At 35.4% G+C, this 23,202-nt stretch overlaps 1 protein-coding gene across 1 annotated transcript in view; it reads left to right on the top strand.

Moving 5' to 3' along the window:
- Positions 1-23,202, top strand: part of sowah (ankyrin repeat domain family member sosondowah) — a 164,852-nt gene that overhangs the window by 100,860 nt on the left and 40,790 nt on the right. The window lies entirely within an intron of this gene.

Raw genomic sequence — 23,202 nt, forward strand, 5'->3', positions numbered from 1 at the left:
CTTTGCCGAAAATTAAGAGGGGGGTTTTTTTATATGAACATATACTCTTAATTAGGTTTCTATTCCTTTTCTCAAATTTCAAATAAATTTTAAAAATGAAACTTGGTGTGGATATTTCCCACGAATAAAAAGGATATTTAATAATATTTTTTGTATTACACGTGCAGGCAAAGTAACACTTTGTGTGCGTGTTTTCTGTGCGGAAAGCGGCCGATTTCCCACGCCGCCATCTAGCGGTGACGGGGTGAGTGAATAAGCCGCATTCAAAGCCATTGCCTACGGCTATTCCCGCACCGTGCCGCCGCAAGATGGCGGCGTGCGATCGGCCACCTCGCGCACAAAGTCACTTTGCCTGCACTTGTAATACAAAATAGTATGTGTATCACGTGCGGATTCACAATTGTTCACTCGTGTGCAATTGTCAACTTTCCGCACTCGTGACCAATTGTCAACTTTCCGCACTTGATACACAATATACTATTTTATTCTCCTGTAACTTCTTTAATTTTCGACAAAGAATCATCTCCTAAAATTTTTTGCATTTATTTAGATATACAATTTTCCAAATTATTGGAGAAGTTCTCTATCTATTTTTTTCATTGGTTGTAACCAGCTGAGATCTCTCTTACTATATTCTTTTATTATCTCATCCTTTGGATGAACTGCGAAAAAATATTCTAAATGCTCCGCAGCGCAGGAGAATCTATAAATGTCATTGGTTGTCAAAAGATTGATACCGTGATTCCGGGTCCATCAACGATACTGTAACATCCCTTCGCGTCGGTCGATCATCGCGGCGGGTCAACGGGGTCGGAGGGGGGCCCGGGCCCAAAACGACGGAATGCATAACTGACGTCTCTATAGCAGTAAAACTGTGCTTCTCGGCGTCCCGACGGGGGTCCCCAGACGTCGTCGGAGACATCGAGCGCCGCGGGCGGCCATTGTCTCAGAGGGGTCCCACGACGAAGGGCTCGACCTCGGCTTGACACGCGCACGGGGGGAGGTCGTGGCAGCCCCCCCGTCGCGGCTCCTTACGAAATTAATAATCGAAATTCGAGGATATCCCTATATGCGGGGGCCAGAAGTTATTGCGCGGCGGGGAAACTCAACTGAAGGGGGGGACCAAGGGGGGCCGCCCCCTCCCCCCCGCGAATGTCGCGAATGCCCACGCGACGGAAAGGAACGCCGAGTGAGTTATAATACGACGGAAAAGAGGTTTTACGAGCGTCATTTGTCGCCGACTTGGAAGGCGACTTGTTGAAGGCAAATGCACAGGGATTTCGAGTGCGAATGAAAAACTTCATCGCATCGTTGCGAATCTTGATTTATGGGATACGAATTCTCTTAGGTGATGTCTTTCTCTCGGTGGTTTTTTTTAAATATGATATTTTTATAATATAATATTAATATATGAGATAAATTTCTAGGAATATTTTGTTCACTTCTTGCAGACTTATCACATTTTTAAAGTAAACAAGTATAATTTTGAGTTTAAATACCAAGTATACAAAATTTTGTCATTATCAAATTTTATAATTATGGTTAATAGATTAATCCCAAAAATAATTAGCAAGCGTACAAAAGAAATAAACAATTCCAAAAATAAATTAGCAACAGATGAGGCACTTTTAGCTGTAAAAATTAATTGACCTACGAAAAGCATTTACTTCAACAAGTACAAGTTAGTGAAAAATTCGAATATCATTTTTATTCGATTTATAATAAATTTAAGTGCCGTTTTATATTTGTTGCTAACAAATTTTTCCACATAATATTTTTAAGGATTAAATCTACTAGTCACAAACTCATTTAAGGTATCAAATAATAATTATAATTCGCTCGTATATTGTTAACAACAAAGTAACTAATTTAAAGACCAACACAACGAGCACTTATCATTAAGGTGATATAAAATAAACGATTTATTCAATATGTATTACAAACATAAACGTTTCGACTGCACGCAGCCTTCTTCAGTAAAAAATTCAATTCATCAATTTACCATATCATAAAGTTAATAGTCTTTCGTTAATATGAGTCGAGAATTAAAACAAATATAATATATATCGCTGAACTTGTGCATATTAAACAACTTACGATGCGACAACATTTAAGATGTTGGAAAGATTCCGTACAATTTCTTCGTTTCTATGCGAGAAATAGTTGTTGTCAACCGCATTATAATATATGTTGTTCATCAAGGAAAGTCACGTATGACAAGACCTCTCATTTCCAACTGTCATTTAAGGTAGTTTAGCTAAATTGGCGATGATTTAAAAAAAATGAAAAAATTTTTCTATACAGATCTGACTGTGCCCTCTTTATTAAGGGATTCTCGAAACTTATAACTATCGATGATTTTCCACGAAATTATAAATTATTCCAAACTGAGAGCTATCATTTGCCCCGAATACCAGATTTCCCTGCGTTTCGGCTCCTTCGTCCTTAGATATATACCGCGAGCGTGCGGGTGCAATTAAAAGCGTGCAGCGGGGACATTTATGTTGGCACTAACTGCCCGTTAAGACGGGGAACCACCTAACCGTGGAAGGTGTAATTGGCCGACATGCTGAACCTGCAGCTCGTAAAAGCGCAGCGGGCGTTCCGTCCATAGTTTTTCCGGCATCACGTTTTTCGACAAATCGCGTTCCTTCTCGACTCGACACCTTGTATAATGAGTCCTTTTTTCCATTTTTTGCTTTCACGATCGAATCGAGCATCGTGTACCGAGTAAAAAATCGGGTTTGCGCGCGAGAGCATTTTCATTTTGAGATAATTAAAAAGTAACTGTTTCCCTCTGCGTTAATTATACCGGGCCGGGAAATGGAAAACCTAATCGTCAACAAATTTACAAGTATATATACACCGGAACCCGTTGGTCGGAACCGATTCTCTTAACGTTCTCATCAAACGCATAATAGGCTTGCGCGGTCAGATAAGGATTACCCTGGAGGTAAGAAACGTCTCGATGTAAAGGCAGAAAAAAATGAGTTGTTATTACTGTGGTTATTAATACAGATCCTGCCGGTAGATAGCGTAATTGTGCTACAACAGTAGTCAGCAAGTATAATTTTAATTGCGATAAACCGTCATTACGGCAACTTTGTTCCGAATAGAGTTTACGGGAGCCAGCCCATCCTATGTAATGAAATAGAGAAAGAAAAATTTGTATCGAATCGATAATCATAATCGCGGAACATAAATAATACATCGTTTTGTTGTAAAATCGCGGAACGGTTTGCCGCGCGCGTGGTAAGAAAAAAGGTTGTTTATTTTACTATAAAAACGTTACGTTGACGGTTTTTATACGATCGTATGATACAGCAGCACGCCGGACGTAACAATGTTGATTAGCATAGATCTAACGTAATGATAACGTAATTGCGCTACAATGTAATCGGCTGGTCGGTCGTAATACACAATATATACCGAGTGTACCCCGGCGAGAGCGCTCTTGCATTTTATTATTAGTACGCACGCCGCTCGTTACGCTACCACTCCGTTCTTATATACTACTTATATTAAGATACGCATTCCCGAGACGATTCGTTTCTCTCCCTCTCTTTCTAGCGCTCGCGCGCGCGCGCGGCTTCGATTAAAATGCCAGACGTCGGGTAGGCAAAGAGAGAGATTTGCCGTGATACGCGATATTGTTACGCGTGTACACGTTGTAACTGTCCGGATCCGTGACGGAGTCACGCGATATGCATTATGCACGCACGTAACGTCGCGCGGCAGACGTTTCCGCCATCGGTCCCACGATGCAACTTCTCTCGCTCCTCTGTGAGAAAACGAGTCGTTGACGCGTCATCTTTAGATTTTCGCGGTACGCGGAAAAGATATCTCCTCTCCGGCCTCCTGCATTATTAATGACCCCGGGGGGAAAACCCCGGGTTAAATAGCGCGAGCACAATGACGCGCGTTAATTACACAGATATACGCGTCATTATTATTTTCGACGGCATCGACGGCGCCAATTTGACGCGCGCGTTAGCGTTATCTTACGTAAACACGAAATTACTAATCGCGAGACTGTTATTCATTCGAGCGAGATAGCGCGTAATTGCGAGGCTACTGCGCATGCGCGAGAGAGGCGAAGATGCGTTGCTTATTTCCGCGCGTGTGACGTAACGAACGTGTATATGTAGCAGGTTCAAGATTAAAGGAATTTATAGGACTGGTGAGTTTGAAAAAAAAAAAAAAAAAATGAATATAGATACCTACAAGTTTGATGGAGAATTTCGAATTTAATGCAGGTACAAAAAGATTTCGTCAACTTTGAAGTCGGGTGTTCACGTGTGAACGTTCATGAACATTTGTAAAAATTGTAAAACCTTTAATTCTTTTTTTTTCTTTAATAAAAACCGTTAATTTTGACTCTCGTCAAAAATTATCAAGTTTTATAGACGTTCGTGAACGTTCACAAACGTTTTACGCAATTGGTGCCGACTTTAGAACGTCGATTTTACACAGAGTGAACGTTCAGCTAAACATTCATGAACGTTTGTAAAGTTGTAAAACTTTCAATTCTTAATTATTTAATTTCTAAAACTTTTTTAATATTATAATTTATATACTTTTAAATTTTATTTAAAATTTTTACTCAAAAATTATCAAGTTTTATAGACGTTCGTGAACGTTCACAAACATTCACAAATGTTTTCCGCTGTTGGTGGATACTCAGTTTTAGAACGTTGATTTTACAACAGAGTGATCTACAATAAATTTAAAAGTTTGAACCGCTTTTAAGCTTGTGTTTGAACTCAAGGAACAGCTTTTGAACACTTGTTAGCTCATGAAATTGTTATTTTCACATTATGTAAAGTTTGCATTAAATTTTAACAGATATCACATGTCCCAAACGGTCTACAGAAATTTTTGTATTAATTTAACACAATACGAATATGTTATTAAATAATCATACGAACATTGTGTTGATATTTTAACATAAAAAATACTTTAAGTAATTTGAAATAAATTTTGTATAAAATTAATATAGTTTTAATACAAAAATTATCTCTAAAAATGTTAATTTTACATTTTATTATCTCTACTTGTATTATAGAATAAAATCAACATTGTTCTGTAAATATTAACAGATAAATATTATTAATAACAGATAAATCTTGTCAGTAATAATACGGAACATATTTATTATGTACAATTAAAAGTAGATGCACCTTGTGTTACTTTTTTATACTTTTTTTCAATTATTTCAGTAATTTAACATTTAAGTTCAATTAACACAACAGCATTATGTTAAATAAACACACACGAATATGTTAAATATATTTAACAGAAAAATTTTAATAAGAAAACACTCAAAATTTCTTCACACTCATCGTAGATCACCCTGTATGATTAAACGGAGGTGGGAAATTTGCTTCTGAAATATTCTGCTTCTGATTCAAGAAGTTTTTTTCATGTCGTTGTTTGCGAGTAATGAAAACTATAATCGTGAGACAAATCTTTCCCTCTCGCGACGAGTTTCCTTCTTCTTTCTTTCCATCGCGGTATTGTTCGCCATATAAGAACGGAGAACGAATCGAGCGAGACTTTCACCGGCACGTCATCGCCTCGTCATCAGCCATCTGTCATCTGTCATCGACCGGACGAAAAAATGCGCGCGAAAAAACGTCGCAGATTCGCGAATGGATGTTCTTCGTCACCGTGGACCTCCTTGGATCACATTAAACGACGGTGGTTCATTTACCACGGAGGCCGCATTACCCCCTACGCGACGCGCCATTATTTTTATTAGCATAATGACAGGCGAACAACTCAATTTGCATGGAAAATCATACGGATCTCGTAACGAACCTCGCCCGCGGATCTGACGATGGTCATTCTATCGCCTATATATCTGTATATATATATTATATGTATATAATATAATATGTATATGTGCGTGTGTGTGTATGCATTATATATTATATATGCGATACGCGAAAAATATTGCGAGGGGGTTCTTGGGATGCGATGTACGAAGAAGAGAGGAGAGCCTACTAGTTCGAGTTCGAATACCACTCTTCAAGATATCGTTCTCTCTCTCTCTTTCTCTCTATCGCTCTCTTCGCGCTGGATAATTCCGTATCATCATCGAAATTGCCGTCGATCGTCGTCGCTCTTCTCTCTCGGTCGCGGCTTCTCGATCGAGAGGATCGTTTGCCACCGCACCTGATCCAATCGTCCATTCGATAATTGGCGCCCGGTAATGAGACGTAGGATTACCTGCGTCAGATTGTTCGGCCGAATTTTGGCAAAAGGACGATGGGAAAAAGTGGCGCCGGTGCTTTTACTCGGGAAAATAAGAAGATGAGGCAACCGATATATACCGATACATACCGATATATACCGATATATACAAAACCGATATATACCGATACATATCGATATATACAAAACCGATATATACCGATACATACCGATATATATCGATATATATATTTATACTTTGTATAAGTACAAAGAGTGAAGCTGAAGTCTCTCATTTGGGCAAAAATGTTAGTTTGTCCCTGATTTGATCGCGAATTTGCGAAGTACAGCTGTCTAGAAATTAAGATAAATGCGGAATTATGTTCGGGGCGTGTAACGATTATCGCGCGATTATTTATATCGATTCTTGCTGAAGTCTCGGACGGATACAAATTCGACCGAGTTCTCTCTCGATGCCTCAATAAGGAAGCACGGGCTTATCTCGACGGCGTTAAACTTCGTATACGCTTCAACGAGATTGCATCTTAACGGTGAAAAAATACCGTTTTGCGTTTCATTTTTTGCAAGAAACATTATTACCGATATATCGATTATTACCGATAAGATATTATGGAGATCGAACCGCTAAGATTGTATAATAAATATTTTGTGTATATATCTGCTTTTACTTAAGTAGGGCTGGTATTTTAATAGAATTTTTTCCCGAACACGATCGTCACAAAATCACCCATCGGTTCCAATTACGCGTTATAAATAAAAGACATTTCTTTAGGACGAAAGAAAAATACGCTTGCGAGAGAGAGAGATATATATATTAGGTTAATTCATAAATAAATTCCATTTATACTTAAAAAACTGAAGTTTTATATTTGAAATTATTTACAATAAATTTCAATTTATTATGTATTCTCCATTATTAAGTACAAATTGTTAATAATTTTGGAGCCTTTGCAAGAAAGTTTTTCCATATAATAAATTTTTGAGTGATCCAAATAGATGGAAATCTAATGGGACAAAATCCGAAGAATAAGATAGAACTGATCACGAAAGCTCTAGAATTTTTTCCTGAGTTATTTTTAGCCATACGTGATGTTGTGCAATAAAATCACATTTTTGGGGTTGATGATTGATGAGATCTGGTCGTTTTTTTTATATTGTATTGTATACATCTGTATACATGTCAGCGTTTGCTGTTATCTAAATATAAGATTATATAGGTGATCATCTAGATTAAATTTTGGCGTCATCTTATCTTTATATATATAATGAAAATATGTTTTATCTATAGTTGCATATTACAATTAGATAAAAAAGTGTCATCTTTATTAAATTAGAATAATGTTTAGATAATTTGGTTTAAAGTCATGGCACATAAAGATACTTAAGTAATAAAGCTTAAGCAGTAAACAAAAAAACATATAAATAAAAATATGAATCTATTTTTATATCTTTTATAATTTACATTTTTTTATAATTGTATTTACATAAGCGATCTTAAAGATAATATTATCTGGAAATTATCTAGATGAAATCACCTTATATAATGTTATCTTTTATCTAGATATATTTAAAACAAAATCATCTTCATCCTGTCTAAGATAAATTTACATAAGTAATACATTAATCATCTATAGAATAGGAACTTATTTATGAATAATAAATCAAAAGAGCTCTGATACATAGATACAAATAAAAATATAAAAAGGGCTAATAGGAATCAGATATAGAGACCACATTTTTAATCTTCATCCACACTTATTTTAAATCAATCCAATACTCATGGATGAAGGAAAATGATTTTTTCTTCGTGTCGAATATATATTTTACGTATTTGTAGTCATTACCCAGTAAGCAAAAAATCATTGCTACAACGTTATTATTGCTGTCAAGTATATAGTTTTTAACATTGTATGCAACATCATTATGAACAAACTTTGACATTGATTCAGAGGTTTCAGTAATGTTGAAATTAACGTTTTTAAAATATTTTATTAATATTTTGAGAGCATTATGTTACTAAATAATATTTTTAAAACATTTATAAAACATCAATTAAAATATTTTTTAGAATATTTATTAATAATATTTTAAACATATTTATACAACATTATATCATAACGTTTGGAAAATTTTTTCCAACTTTTTATTTCTTTTATTTTTTCGTAAAATTAATAGTTTGTATAAATTTTAGAATAAAAAGAACAAGCAAAACAAAATTATAGTAAATGTTAGAAAAAAATGGAACAAAATCAAAATTCGAGAAAAAATAAAAACCTGATTCTTTTAGAAACTTTTTATTTCTTTTATTTTTTTCGTAAAATTAATAATTTGCTAGAAAAATTAAAATACATTATCATGTACAGCACGATGCTAAATACATTCAAGTCAAATTTCAAAATAAAAAAAGCAAGCAAAACAAAATTAAAGTAAATGTTGGAAAAATGGAACAAAAACAAAAATCGAGAAAAAATTAAAAATCTGATTCTTTTAGAAACTTTTTCCATTTCTTTTATTTTTTTCGTAAAATTAATAATTTGCAAAAAAAAAATTAAAATACATTATCATGTACAGCTAAATACATAGTTTCAAGTTAAATTTTAGAATAAAAAAAGTAAACAAAATTATAGTAAATGTTGGAAAAAATTTATATAAAATCAACATTATAAAATGTTGATTAAAACTTGCTTACTAGATATTCTTATCACTATAGTCCCCGATTGACGAGTCGCGAAAAATATTTAGAGTGGATCCCGACTTCTCTCGTCGCGTCGATTGTTAGTTTGATGATCTCAGCCGATCGCCAACCCTTTTTAGCGCCGCTTGGACGCGAGCGATACGAATCGGGTCGAAATATTATGTAAATAGAGCGCGTTAAAACGCGCGCGATCTAGAGATGTCCGCCTCCTCCTCTCTCCACGGAAGATACCGGATGGGTATAAAAGGAGCATAAAGTAATATTTAGCGCGCGCTCTTAAACGAAATTGCTGTAATCCCCGGCCGATGCGGGTAAAAGCCGCGGGGTGGAAAGGGGTGCAAAGATGAAACGCGGAGCGAGAGAGAGAGCGAGAGAGCATTAACATACCGATTTACATAATGCGTATAATTCGAGCAATTATGAAGGGGAATATACACAATTTGATATAATGGCGGATGTTTAGAGCCGGCGCTATATCTACCGCGGGAGATCTCTCCGGTGTGCGAGATGCTAGAGAGAGAGAGAAGAGGAACCCTTCTCGCATTGCTATGTATATGCAAGGGCGCGAGGAGGCGGATGGAATTCGCGAGAAAGGAAGATGAGGGGGCTTTACGCGGGTTACGCAGGTGCGTAGAGCAAATTGTTTTGCGGTTTAAAGCCTTATATACAGGTCGATTCTAGACGAGTCCAAAGAATTTTAGAAGGTAATGCTTTGTCAAAAATTATATAATGGGATCTTTCAGGTAAATGGATTTTTTTATATTACTCTTCTTGAGCAGTTACATTTCTTCAAAGGGAAGGTAAAAATTAATTTTTTTTCAAATTTTGGATTATATAAAAAAATGAAATTTGACATGGACATTTTCTATTATAGTAAATGTTGGGAAAATGGAACAAAAACAAAAATCGAGAAAAAATTAAAATTTATATAAATGGGATCTTTCATGTAAATGGATTTTTTTATATTACTCCCTGAGCAGTTACATTTCTTCAAAGGGGAGGTGAAAATTAATTTTTTTTCAAATTTTGGATAATATAAAAAAATGAAATTTGACATGGACATTTTCTATTATAGTAAATGTTGGAAAAATGGAACAAAAACAAAAATCGAGAAAAAATTAAAAATTATATAAATGGGATCTTTCATGTAAATGGATTTTTTTATATTACTTCCTGAGCAGTTACATTTCTTCAAAGGGGAGGTGAAAATTAATTTTTTTTTCAAATTTTGGATTATATAAAAAATGAAATTTAATGGACATTTTCTACTAGTAAAAAGGATATTGATATTTTTAATATTTTTTTTAATTCTCTTGTATCGATATGCGAGGATGAAACTAGCAACTTCTATTCAGTTTTTTATTGGAACTTTTGAATGGGTCGGATCATCTAAAAACATGCGTTAGAAAAATTGATTCTTTTAGAAACTTTTTTATTTCTTTTATTTTTTCGTAAAATTAATAATTTGCTAGAAAAAATTAAAATACATTATCATGTACAGCACGATGCTAAATACATTCAAGTCAAATTTCAAAATAAAAAAAGCAAGCAAAACAAAATTAAAGTAAATGTTGGAAAAATGGAACAAAAACAAAAATCGAGAAAAAATTAAAAATCTAATTTTTTTAGAAACTTTTTATTTCTTTTATTTTTTTCGTAAAATTAATAATTTGCAAGAAAAAATTAAAATACATTATCATGTACAGCTAAATACATAGTTTCAAGTTAAATTTTAGAATAAAAAAAGTAAGCAAAATTATAGTAAATGTTGGAAAAAATGAAACAAAAACAAAAATCGAGAAAAAAATAAAAATCTGATTTTCGCCTCCTCTTTAGAAGTCCTAAAATTTTTCGCATTACTTATTGTTAGAATCACCTTATCTCTCTTTTGTTCCGAAATCGTCATATCCTCTCTTTAGTTATTTACAAAATCCATCGAGAGGACACCCTCTCGTGAAAGAGAGAGAAACCCCGATTCCTGCCGGGACAGACAGGAAGCCAGATAATGCAACAGGACGACATTTCAAAATTACAGAGCGCGTTTCAGTGATAAAAGGGCGATGCGGTAGATGCGTTATCTACCACAAGGTATTTACATGCCACATCTAACATCGTTATCCGGCACTATAATCACTCGCACGAATTCGACTTTGAGTAATAGTGTTATAAAGGCATGTTTCCCGCTTTGTCATTTCTGTATATATTTCATTTTTTGGCCAAATTATTTAATCTCGTCATCTCTTTTTTTGTTGCTAAAGCTTAAATTATTTAATCAATTGCAGAATTTTTCAGAATTTTATTGTTAAAAGCTGTTAAGGCGTAATTGATGTAATAATTTCGCGATGCGCTCGGCAAATGAAAAATAATTTGCACTGCAATCATATAAAAATATTACATAATTGTTTGTTTGATGAGTACTGCTAGATTTTTTTTTTTTTTACAAAATAATAATTTTGTCATTTTAATAATTAAAACTTAAATTATTTTGTTAAACAATTGAAGAATTTCTCAGAGTTTTACAGAATTGTAGATCTTGAAATGATAAACATCTATTTGATTCTGTGTAATTGATATAATAATTACGCGATGCTCGACAAATGAAAAATAGTTTGCGTTGTATCATAAAAATAGACTCTTATCTGATGAATATCACTATTCTTGTAATTATACTAGTCATTTTCGCTGTATATCTGATTTTTTTTACGAAATATTGTAATGATTTTATCATTTCTTTTTATAGTAAAATTTTAATTATTTAAATTATTTAAATATAAATCATTAATTCTGTTACTGTGTAAATGATATAATAATTTCACGATGCTCGGCACATAAAAAATAAAGTGTGCGTCGCATCATAAAAATATATTCTGTAAGATTATCTGATAAATATTATTATTCTTTTAATTATTAGTTATTTTCGCTGTATATATTATTTTTTTTTACGAAATAATGATATTTTTATAATAAAATTTAAATTATTAAAATTATATAAATCATTAATTCTGTTACTGTATAAATGATATAACAATTTCGCGATGCTCGGCGAATGAAAAATGAAGTTTGCGTTGCATCATAAGAATATTATTCTATAATTGTTTGTCTGATGAATATCGCTATTCTTGTAACTCTTGAAGCCTTGGAAGAGATAGACTTAAAATGTTAATCCCTAATGATGTAGCATCTTCACGCCTACCTTTTACTAGACAGACATTGATTGATACAACCGGCATTTCCAACAGATTTTAATTTATGTTTTTACACGATGAACATGAATTTTCCCGAGGTGGTTGGCACGGTCTATCTCGTTCGAGCTGTCAGATGATAATGTTGTAATTATGATGAAAATATTGCGCGAGATAGACGTAAGTCTTAATGAATAAAAATGTAAGGAGATAAAAGAAACCGTAGTTACTTTTTAATGACGTGTATAACGATCTCGCGTAAATTTCCGAGTGTATTATGCCCCCTTTATTTTTTATTCCTTTTTTTTACTGCATTTAACTAAACACACATCTATAAATAAAATCTCTCCTTGTTACGTGCATTCTTAGCGTTTCAAATTGATTTAATAACCATATATAATTCTTACGCCTCTTTTACGTAATTATCTCGACCGTAAAAAAATAAAAAATAACATTTCAAATCGACCAATCATCATATGTATTACATATACAGGGTGTAACTAAACAAAGGTATACAAAGCACATCATCGGATGCAGGACGACAAACTAAATCGAAAAGTCTTGAGCCATTTTTTAATCTGAGCTTTATTTTTGACGCTATAAATTGTTGAAGTGTGCCAATTAGCGCGTGGCTACAGCGGAAAACAGCGTAGGCCCCGCCTTAATCGGCCTTGACACTCCTACTAAGGCGGGGCTTACGCTGTTTTCCGCTGTAGCCACGCGCTAATTGGCACACTTTAACAATTTATAGCGTCAAAAATAAAGCTCAGATTAAAAAATGGCTCAGAACTTTTCGATTTAGTTTGTCGTCCCGCATCCGATGATGTGCTTCGTATACCTTTGTTTAGTTACACCCTGTATAGCTGGTAAATTTTCCAATTCGATTCCGAGGAACACCTTTTTTTCTTTATCCGCAAAAATTACTCCATTATCACTGATATTCCATCTGTTTTTATCGGATATCGCTCTCGCGATATTGCAATAATAATGGCGAGGTGGAGAAGTGGAACACAGCGGAATATTTTTACAATTTCTCTCTTTCTCGCTGAAATATATTCCTCGAAAAGAGATAACGGTTCGGACGAGACAAGGGGGGTCGGGGGTAACTAACGAGACAGGTCGCGTTTATCAGTCGTATAGTGCCCGGTAAATGTATGCGGTCTCATTCCAATTAGCGTTACAGGCCGAGCTAATTGCTCGATATAAATCGCGGCGACTTGAAAAACTTTGAATAATTAGACGGCGGAATAATTAGAACGGCTTTATTATACGCGCGCGTTCTAATATTTAGCGCGATAGTTTGCAATTCGATCGTCGGCGGATAATAAAGAGATGAATATAAATTCGCGTTACTTTTTATTATGCGCATATTCGAAAGCGACTCGCTAACGAGATCGATTAGCGCGATGATTTTTCATATCAAAAGGATATGAATGTTATAAAAGCAAGAAAGGATTTTCGAGTCCAAATCTCGCCCCTATTTTCAATCTCGATTTTTTCACCCTCATGAATTCCAGAGGATTTCGATGAGTTTAATTAATATAAGAATCAAACTTTTATTTCAAATAGGCAGAAAAGGAATAGATTCTCATTTAGAAATTTAAAAAAAGGAGCTTTCGGCAAAACTAGAGATTAAATAACTTTAAAGAAAAGTGATCTGACAGTAAAGCAGTTAAATTTTTACGTTAAAAAGCTATTCTACACTGAAAGAAATTATTAAACTAATAAATATTTATTTCAGTACTGCCTAATTAATCATTTATTTGAAACAAATAAATATTTATCTGTTTTGAAAAGAATTTTCTTACATCAAATAAATATTTTTTACATCAAATCAAGATTATTGGTTTCAAAAATAAATGATTTATTAGACGCATTATTGAAATAAATATTTATTCGAATTCAATAATTTTTTTTCAGTGAATTTATAAACAGATCTTTGAAGAATAAAAAACTCAAGCTCACATCGTGAATTGTAATTATAATTTATATATTAATCTAAACGATTTATTTTTAATCTTTCTAATTTTTTTCTTTTTTCTTCTGCGCTTTTTCGTTAACGAAAAATTATATTGCTAATTCTTATTTCGTTTTAAAATCACAATATAATGTAAATATTAGATTTAATTATAATAGAACACTGAAAAAAAAATTATTAAATTAATAAATAGTTAGTTCACTTATTGTCTAATAAATCATTTATTTGAAACAAATAAATATTGATCTTTTTCGAAAAGGATTTTCTCATATATCAAATAAATATTTTTCACATCAGATCAATATTATTAGTTTCAAATAAATTATTTATTAGGCAGTATTTATTGAAATGAATATTTATTCGAATTCAATAACTTTTTCTAAGATCTATAAGCGTGAGAAAAATGTGGGGGTTGCAGAAAATTGTAGAGCCATGAACAAAAATGTTCTAGACTGTTTTTGGGTCATTTTCTCGTTAATATCTCATATTTGAAAAAAATCGTGCCGGTGAACGAGCGAGGGAACGAAACGAAGACGATGGACGAGGGGTGGTCGGGGGTTGGGAGGGTGAGAGAGGGCGAAAGGAGAACGAGGAAGAGAGGTACATACACCCGACTCGCGCGCGTATCTCAAGATCTATCTGAATAATAACGTGTACGACAACATGTCAAATTATACAGAACCGCGACGCACGCAGACCTGTGGAACTCACACATATACATATGCATATATATATATATATATATATATATATATGCGTGCGTGCGTGCGTGCGAGCGAACGTGCGTGCGTGTCGGCATCGGTGGACAGGGGAGAACCTCCGAAGGGGTGAGGGAAGGTGGTACGAGGGCGACATGTGTTCGCGGTGGCGGTGACTCTCTCTCTTTCTCTCTCTTTACAGGAGTTTTATAATTGCCCGACTGGATATCGTGGCCCCTCGTTGGACGAGATTCGCGAAACACCGTTGCGTTTCACCTGACTAACAATAAGTAAGAATCGAGTCGATCTTAAACCACCCTCCGACTCTCTCGATTGTTACTCTTTTTGCTGCCCCAGGGCCGCTCTTTTCAAAAATACTCCATTTTTCCATTTTTTCCATCATACAAAGCTTAAACATATTTTAACGGAGAAAATTTTGTATAACAGTGCAAAGCATTATTTAACCCTTTTGTCAATGAACGGGTGCCCAAAGAAATTTTAAAAATATTTTGGAATTTTTCTCCGCCCGAAATAAAATACAAACAAGAGTCTTTGTATTCCTAAAATATAACGGGGAATTTGTTCGGTGCCCAAGTTATAAAGAAATTGTCATAGTGCAATGTGGCAAAAACACGTGGTTGGTACCTAAATTACATGATTGACAAGAAAAAAAATTATCATTGACAGAAAGATTAAAGACAATATAAATATTAATATAATATAAATCACGATTACGTATAAGAAAAGGAATCAGCTGATGTAAAAACTCCACTTTGAGTGATGTTTCCATATTTTTGAGAAACTCAAAGAACCCTAAGGACATTTTATTGAAAAAAAAATTGCATAAGCTCGAGAGCGCAAAGCAATATTATTTAATGAAAATTAGAGTCTTCCAGAATAAGCGTTTCTCGCGCAAGAAATACGTAGCGCGAATCTCTTCCTGCCGGAGGACTTACCCGACCCTGCACACTTTCCACCATCTCGTCACGGAGAGCTACCGGTGACAATTAAATCACAGCTCTCCTGCTTGATCATGACGGATCGCCGGGCGGCCCCGCGCTCGCGCGCACGCGCGTCCGCAATTTTGCACGCTCCCGCTATTTTGCCTTGGAAATCTCGACTGGAGTTTCTTTCGTCTTTTCGCGATTCTCATCGCTTGCTCTTTGCACGCGGATTCGAGTGGCGCCTTAAGCCCCGTTCGTCGCAATAAAATATCGCGACGCGATCGAGATTAGCGTGCCCCTTCGGTCCCCCTCTTTTCTTTCTGCCAATTTCGCGTACTTTCCAAAGATCCTCCCTTTAAAATGCATTTCGAGGCAGAAAATAGTATATTGTGTATCAAGTGCGGAAAGTTGACAATTGGTCACGAGTGCGGGGGATGGACGCACGAGCCGAAGGCGAGCACGTGATACACATACTATTTTGTATTACAAGTGCAGGCAAAGTGGCTTTGTGCGCGTTTTCTGTGCGCGAGGTGGCCGATCGCACGCCGCCATCTTGCGGCGGCACGGTGCGGGAATAGCCATGTTCAAAGGCTGAAGCCGTGGGCAATGACTTTGAACGCGGCTCAGCTGTAGGCAATGGCTTTGAATGCGGCTTATTCACTTGCCGCTAGATGGCGGCGTGGGAAATCGGCCGCTTTCCGCACAGAAAACACGCACACAAAGTGCCACTTTGCCTGCACGTGTAATACAAAAATTATTTATTTTTTTTTTCGACGGATTATCCGAGGGAGAAATTCAGATGGTCCGAACGGGCCTTAATGGCGACCTGTATCGCGCGAACCCCCCCGGGTGGTACAACACGATCGTCGTCGTCGGCCGTGATTGTCGCCTGTCAGCGATCGTGGACGTATAATACGCGGCGATAATTTCATCGCTACAATCAAGCCGCGACGCGGTAATGACAACGATGATGGATCTGCGGCTATTCCCGCTGAACTTTGTTTGCTCGACGTGCGGGATACGCCACGCGACGTATATGCAAATCGTGCTTACGTTATATAAATAAGGTCTTAATTAATACTAACGAGACTTGTGAACGCGCGTGTGTAACTATCGTCCTTTCTGTTTCACGCCTCGCGGGGCCCCCCGGACCCCCCTGTCACGCATCCTTGGTCGGATGGATCTGCGTACTTATCCTGGATCATCACAGTATGTAAGTAATGTATATTATATATTTTATTGATATATTACACGATCATTTATCATATGAACAAGATGGAAAATGAATAAAATTACAAGACAAATATGAGCATCCGCAGGGGGGGAGGGGGACATCAATTCCAGGGGGGCAACAATTCTAGGGGGGCATCAATTCCAAAGGGGGCATTAATTCGAAGGGAGGCAAATGCCCCTTCTCTCAAGAGGAATTGATGTCTCCTCTTGGAATTGATGTCCCTCTTGACTTTATGCCCCCCTTGAAATCAGTAAAAAAATTAAGCTCTCCTTTTGAATAAACACTGGAATTTATTTGCATATTTAATATAAAAGAATAAAATTAAATAAAAATTAAATTTAAAAAATTAAGAAAAAACAAAAAATTTAATCGTGCTCTCCCCTGGAAAAAATTCTGCGGATGTCCATGAATGAATCTGTCGAAAAATTCGATTCTAAAATTCCTCAATCCACGACAATTGGATCCGAACGTAGGTTTACGTATTTTTTTTTTCTTTTTTTTTTATGGAAAATGACGAGATCGATCGCTGGGAAAGTATCCTCTTACCAGCTTTCGCGTAAATCCTCTTGCGGTCGCGCCGAGAAATTTCGCGGAACGAGCACTTGTTCTCTCAATTATCGTTTATCGTCAATCGAAATTACTTTATCGATCTAAAGCGCTATATTAGCCCCGCCTCTGTGGCGGCGGCGGCTTTTGATTACTCGACAATGTCGGCCCGTCTGATGTCGATGCTGCTCTCATTATGTGGAATATGAGCTCGTGCTACTAGCTCTCCTCCCGACCCTTCGATGCTATTTATCTTTTCACCTTTCCACCTGTATCGACTAGCGCAATCAACTATATTGCGAGAAAGAGAGAGTATCTACTGGAAAAAATTAGTTATACAAATTTGCTTCTTTCTATCGTTTCAATAAACCTAGTCTCGGATTAGTCTAGAAAGTACGCTTCTTCGAAAGCAAATATGTTTTATTTGTTGATGGATTTGATGTCTTAAACGCTGAAGAGCAGTAAATAATCATTGACGATTTCAATTATAATTATATAGTAATTATTTTAATCAATCACATTTTAAAATGCATATTATTATGTTATATATGAGATAAATTTCTATTTTTTTGAAGAAATATCTGAGTTTGACTAAAAATTTTGTTTATTTTTCTGTGAATTAGTCACATTATAAAAATAAAAAAAAATGTATATATTGTTGTATATATTATAATTCTTAAATTTAAATAATTCGAAAATTAAACTAGTAAGGGGGCATAATTAATTTTTTAAATTTATTTTTTTATTTTGTTTTATTTTTATTTTTCTATATATTACATATACAAATAAATTATAGTGTTTATTCAAAAGAATAGCGGATCTATATTTTTCGTCTAGAACGCTAGATGGGCCGCGATCGATTACGGTTAATACGATATCTCGAGGCTGCGCCCGTAGCAGCGAGGGAGACGAAGGGGGTAGATAATCGGGGTATAATATATATATATATATATACATATATATATATATATATGACGAAACGCACGGAGAGGACTCTCGTGCGGGATCCGCTGGCGGGCACCCATGGACTCTCCTCTGCGGCCTGCGGTGCTGGCCGAGCGTACTACGTCGGGCTTGGGGTTAATACGGTGGCCGGTGATGCACGACCGACGCAACGCTGCGGGCAGAGCGGCTGACCACACGCCAGCTGCCCGATGCCTGGTCCGACCTGCCCGCAAAAATCTGTAGCTGACCCTTGTGCCGAGTGTTGCGCGCCCTCTCCACCGAAGCGACACTATTCTCCGCACGCCACTCTCGGACGCGATCTACATTTCTCTCCTTTTTTGGGAATATCAATCTTATGAGAATCTCGCGAAAATTTTGATTTTCAGGAAATTTATTTAAATGTAAAGAGATAATACCATATATGTAGATGAATCTAAGCAATTTTGTTAGTCGCGGTTCAAAAATAATTCTAAGGAGTGAAATCATCCCTTAGATGTAGAGTGGGTTTTTTTGCTTTTTTTCGATATATTTATAATATATCGAAAATAAAATAACAAGATATAATAATAATAATAATAATAGATATAATATTATATCTCGAAAAATATTTGAGACATCAAAAAAGGTTTTTTATAAAGATTTGGAAGTACTGCTCTTACTGTTTGAGATACTTATAGAAAATTTGAATCTATTTCGTTTTAGATTTCAATCATAGAAAGTTCAAAACCATGCAAACTCTGTTTAGGAATATCAATCTTATGAGAATCTCGTGAAAATTTTGATTTTGAGACAATGTATTTACGTGTAAAGGAGATAAATATATGTAGATGAATCTAAGCAATTTTTTTTAGTCGCGGTTCAAAAACGATTCTAAGGGGTAAAATCATCCCTTAGATGAAGAGCGAGTTTTTTATTGCTTTTTTCGATATATTAATAATATATCAAAAATAATATAAAATAATAAAATAAGATATAATATTATATCTCAAAAAATGTTGATGAACTTTTGACATTTGGACAATTCAATTTTGTTGTTAATTTGTAAACCCGTTAAAATTAATTAAAATTTTTTAAATTATGCGATCTTCTGTCATTAATTTTTATTGCAATCGAATCACTTTTTTATCAAGAAAGAGGAAGAGAGAGGAGAGAAAGGTATCATTAAACACAGATAACTTTTTTGAAAGTTTTCTTATATAAAGTTTGATGAAAAATTTTGACATTTGGGTAATTCAATTTCGTCGACAATCAGTCTCATTAAAATTAATTTGAAATTTCCAAAGCACGCAGTCTTCTGTCATTAATTTTTATTGTAATCGAATAAATTTTTTCTATAGAGAACGAGAGGAAGGAGAAAAGAGGTATCATTAAGTCAGACATAAAATTTTATCACGTCCAATGATTTTCGCGCGCATAAAGACACGTTTCGAGTAAGTAGGGGAGGGATGACTGCAACGCGGACGATATTGAAATTTCACGCACGTCTGCACGATCGCGAAGTAATTGCGTTTAAACGACACGGGACGCTTTTCTGATACCTATTTTTGTGTCAATTCCCTCGCACCGTGCGTCGCGATAAATAATGAAATTCTCGTCGCGCTTCTTCGCCGAGGGGCAACGAAACAAAAGAAGAAGACGAAGAAAAAAATCAACAATCGGCGCGTTCAATCAATTTCCATTATGCGTCATCGTTGTCAATCGCACGATGCGTCTCGTCATTATCGCCGTGTCGTCATCTCGATCGCCGACAGAAGACCGAACGTTCGCCGACTAGCAAACGCACTCGCGTGACTCACGCGTGTCATATTAATGCGGCGATGAGTAGTCCTCGAAGTCTCCGGAGATTCTTTGCTTTCCACAGCTTTTGATTCGTTTTCACGGTGTGTGTCCTTTTTATTCCGCATCGGTCCCTTTGCATTCACGCGTCGATCGCGCGCGACTCTTGCTCTGGCCCTCCCAGGTTGTATTTCCGAAAAAACGACGAGGACGCAGTCGGCTGAATGCTAATGTCGGGCTTCTCCAATCTCTCGATATGGCTAATAAGGAACACCACGAAAATTGTGTGCGCGATAATGCTTGAATTTTTATTTTATTACTGTTCCCAGGTGCAGACTTGCAGTAGATTTTTTATTTAGGTATATAACAAATTTAGTATAATATATATAATTTATATAAAATATCTAAAATATATAATATGTATAATAATTATGAATAAATAATATATGAAAATATATTAATATATAGTAATAAAAATACAAATAAAAAAATATATAATTAAAATACGTATAATATAAAATTAATATAAAACTTTAATGGGGTGTCATACTATCAAGAGATTTCAGGGAATATCTTCTGCAAATTTCCCGAAAATTTAAGTCTGAACTGATTTTTTGATACTTATGACATTTGGATGTATCTCTGCTTTTATTACTGTTCCCAGGTGCAGACTTGCAGTAGATTTTTTATTTAGGTATATAACAAATTTAGTATAATATATATAATTTATATAAAATATCTAAAATATATAATATGTATAATAATTATGAATAAATAATATATGAAAATATATTAATATATAGTAATAAAAATACAAATAAAAAAATATATAATTAAAATACGTATAATATAAAATTAATATAAAACTTTAATGGGGTGTCAGACTGTCAAGAGACTTCAGGGAATATCTTCTGCAAATTTCCCGAAAATTTAAGTCTGAACTGATTTTTTGATACTTATAACATTTGGATGTATCTCTGCTTTTATTACTGTTCCCAGGTGCAGACTTGCAGTAGATTTTTTATTTAGGTATATAACAAATTTAGTATAATATATATAATTTATATAAAATATATATCTAAAATATGTAATATGTATAATAATTATGAATAAATAATATATGAAAATATATTAATATATAGTAATAAAAATACAAATAAAAAAATTTATAATTAAAATAGATAATATAAAATTAATATAAAACTTTAATGAGGTGTCAGACTGTCAAGAGACTTCAGGGAATATCTTCTGCAAATTTCCCGAAAATTTAAGTCAGTATTGATTTTTTGATACCTATGACATTTGGATGTATCTCTGCATTTGAATGCTATTTACAATATTACATGTGAATATGCAATCTCGCACGGGATACTTGTGCCCCTAAAGATGTTTCGCGTGGGAAAGAGTCTCATTCAGGCGCTTCCTATATATACTTGCTTGATCGAACCCCCTCGAGGGCCCGGACGCATCCTGGTAATTTAATTGACGCGCTCGCTGAAATTGCTACAAAAAAAAGTTCATCTCTTCCTTTAATCCTCCCGTTCCTTTCCCAGCCGCGTCCGCGCGTTTCCCACACTTTACTGGAACGAATACCGGATTCGCTCGTAATTAATAACTCGTCGTTTCGCGAGGAAGGCATTTCGTCCACACTTGGACCATTATTGGGAATAAAACGACGGCGAAGTCGAAGAAAGGATTCGACACTTCCTGTAGAGATTTCCGAACTGTTACGAAGTAATGGCCAGCTCTCTCGAAACGGCTGTCTGGAAGGAAACTGATTCCCCAAACTTACACAAAAGCGTACAACGTATAAAGGAGAGTTTGTCGGATCATTATGTCTCCAAAGGAGCCCGGCACGAGCGAGTCGCGCAATCGGATTAGCATCATCGTCCCCCGGCCGCAAGTCCTTTTACTTTTCGAAGCAGAACCCCTGAACCGATTCGGGATACCTCTCGTCAGGTATAAATAGGCATCTTGCGATTTTACGAGGACCGTTTCCAGAAACCAGGCCGATCTTCAAGGACTCCACCTCCTCATTGTCCGACTTTCCGGACAAGCTTGTTTCTATTGTGGTCGCAACCCGACGCCATCCTATCGTTTTCACCAAAAAGGACCCGACGACATATTTATATGTTCGACGAACCGCATCGCAATTTTCCATTCCGGGGTTACCTGGGCTGCCCGGCCGACCGGAAAGCTATCCCTTTTTTCCCCAAACGGTTTCCTCCCCTAATTTTCGGTGAACGACGAAAGGAGACTTTGGTCGTTCCCGTCGTAAGGAAACGGTTTCCCGAAATGTCTTCCGTAACCGAGAGCCAATTTGCATGCAACGCAGATAGAATGGACGAGGTAATTGGTACACAGTAGGGATTACAGATTCAACGCCGAGACAATGGATATACATTCTCGACTCGACAGTGATATTGATATAGCGTGCGCGTAGGAATTCTATATATGATCAATAGGCATGTCCGGATAATCAGATTGTATGTTACTAGTAGTCAAAGGAGTTCAATTAATCGATTTTTTAAAACGGATTACAAAATTTAATATCCGCTGTTTTTTCAAGAAATTTTTACCCATGAATTTACAATCTTTTTAATCGCACGAAAAATGATTAAAAAGTTTAGAAGTTTCCCATACAGCACACAAGTTTGCAACAATATTGCAACAACATTGCAATATTGCACACTGCATAGCAATGTTGCTGAAATATTATATTATATAGGCATGAATTTGCAATATAGTTTAAACAACGTTGCAGCAACATTTCAAAAATATTATGAAAATAAAATTCATGCAAAAAATATTAGGTACAGAACATTCAGTCCGATCATGTATTTAACACATTTCTAATAATCTAATAGTAATATTACATACTTATTTTATTGCATTATTGCTGCAATGTTATAGAACAATATTACTGAAAACGGACATTTTATCGTTGCTGCAACCTTGCAGCAAGATTGCTGCAATATTTCACAATGT

This window comes from Nylanderia fulva, unplaced genomic scaffold, assembly GCF_048542155.1.
Source record: "Nylanderia fulva isolate GAGA-0341 unplaced genomic scaffold, ASM4854215v1 Scaffold44, whole genome shotgun sequence".
NCBI classification, from domain to species: domain Eukaryota; kingdom Metazoa; phylum Arthropoda; class Insecta; order Hymenoptera; family Formicidae; genus Nylanderia; species Nylanderia fulva.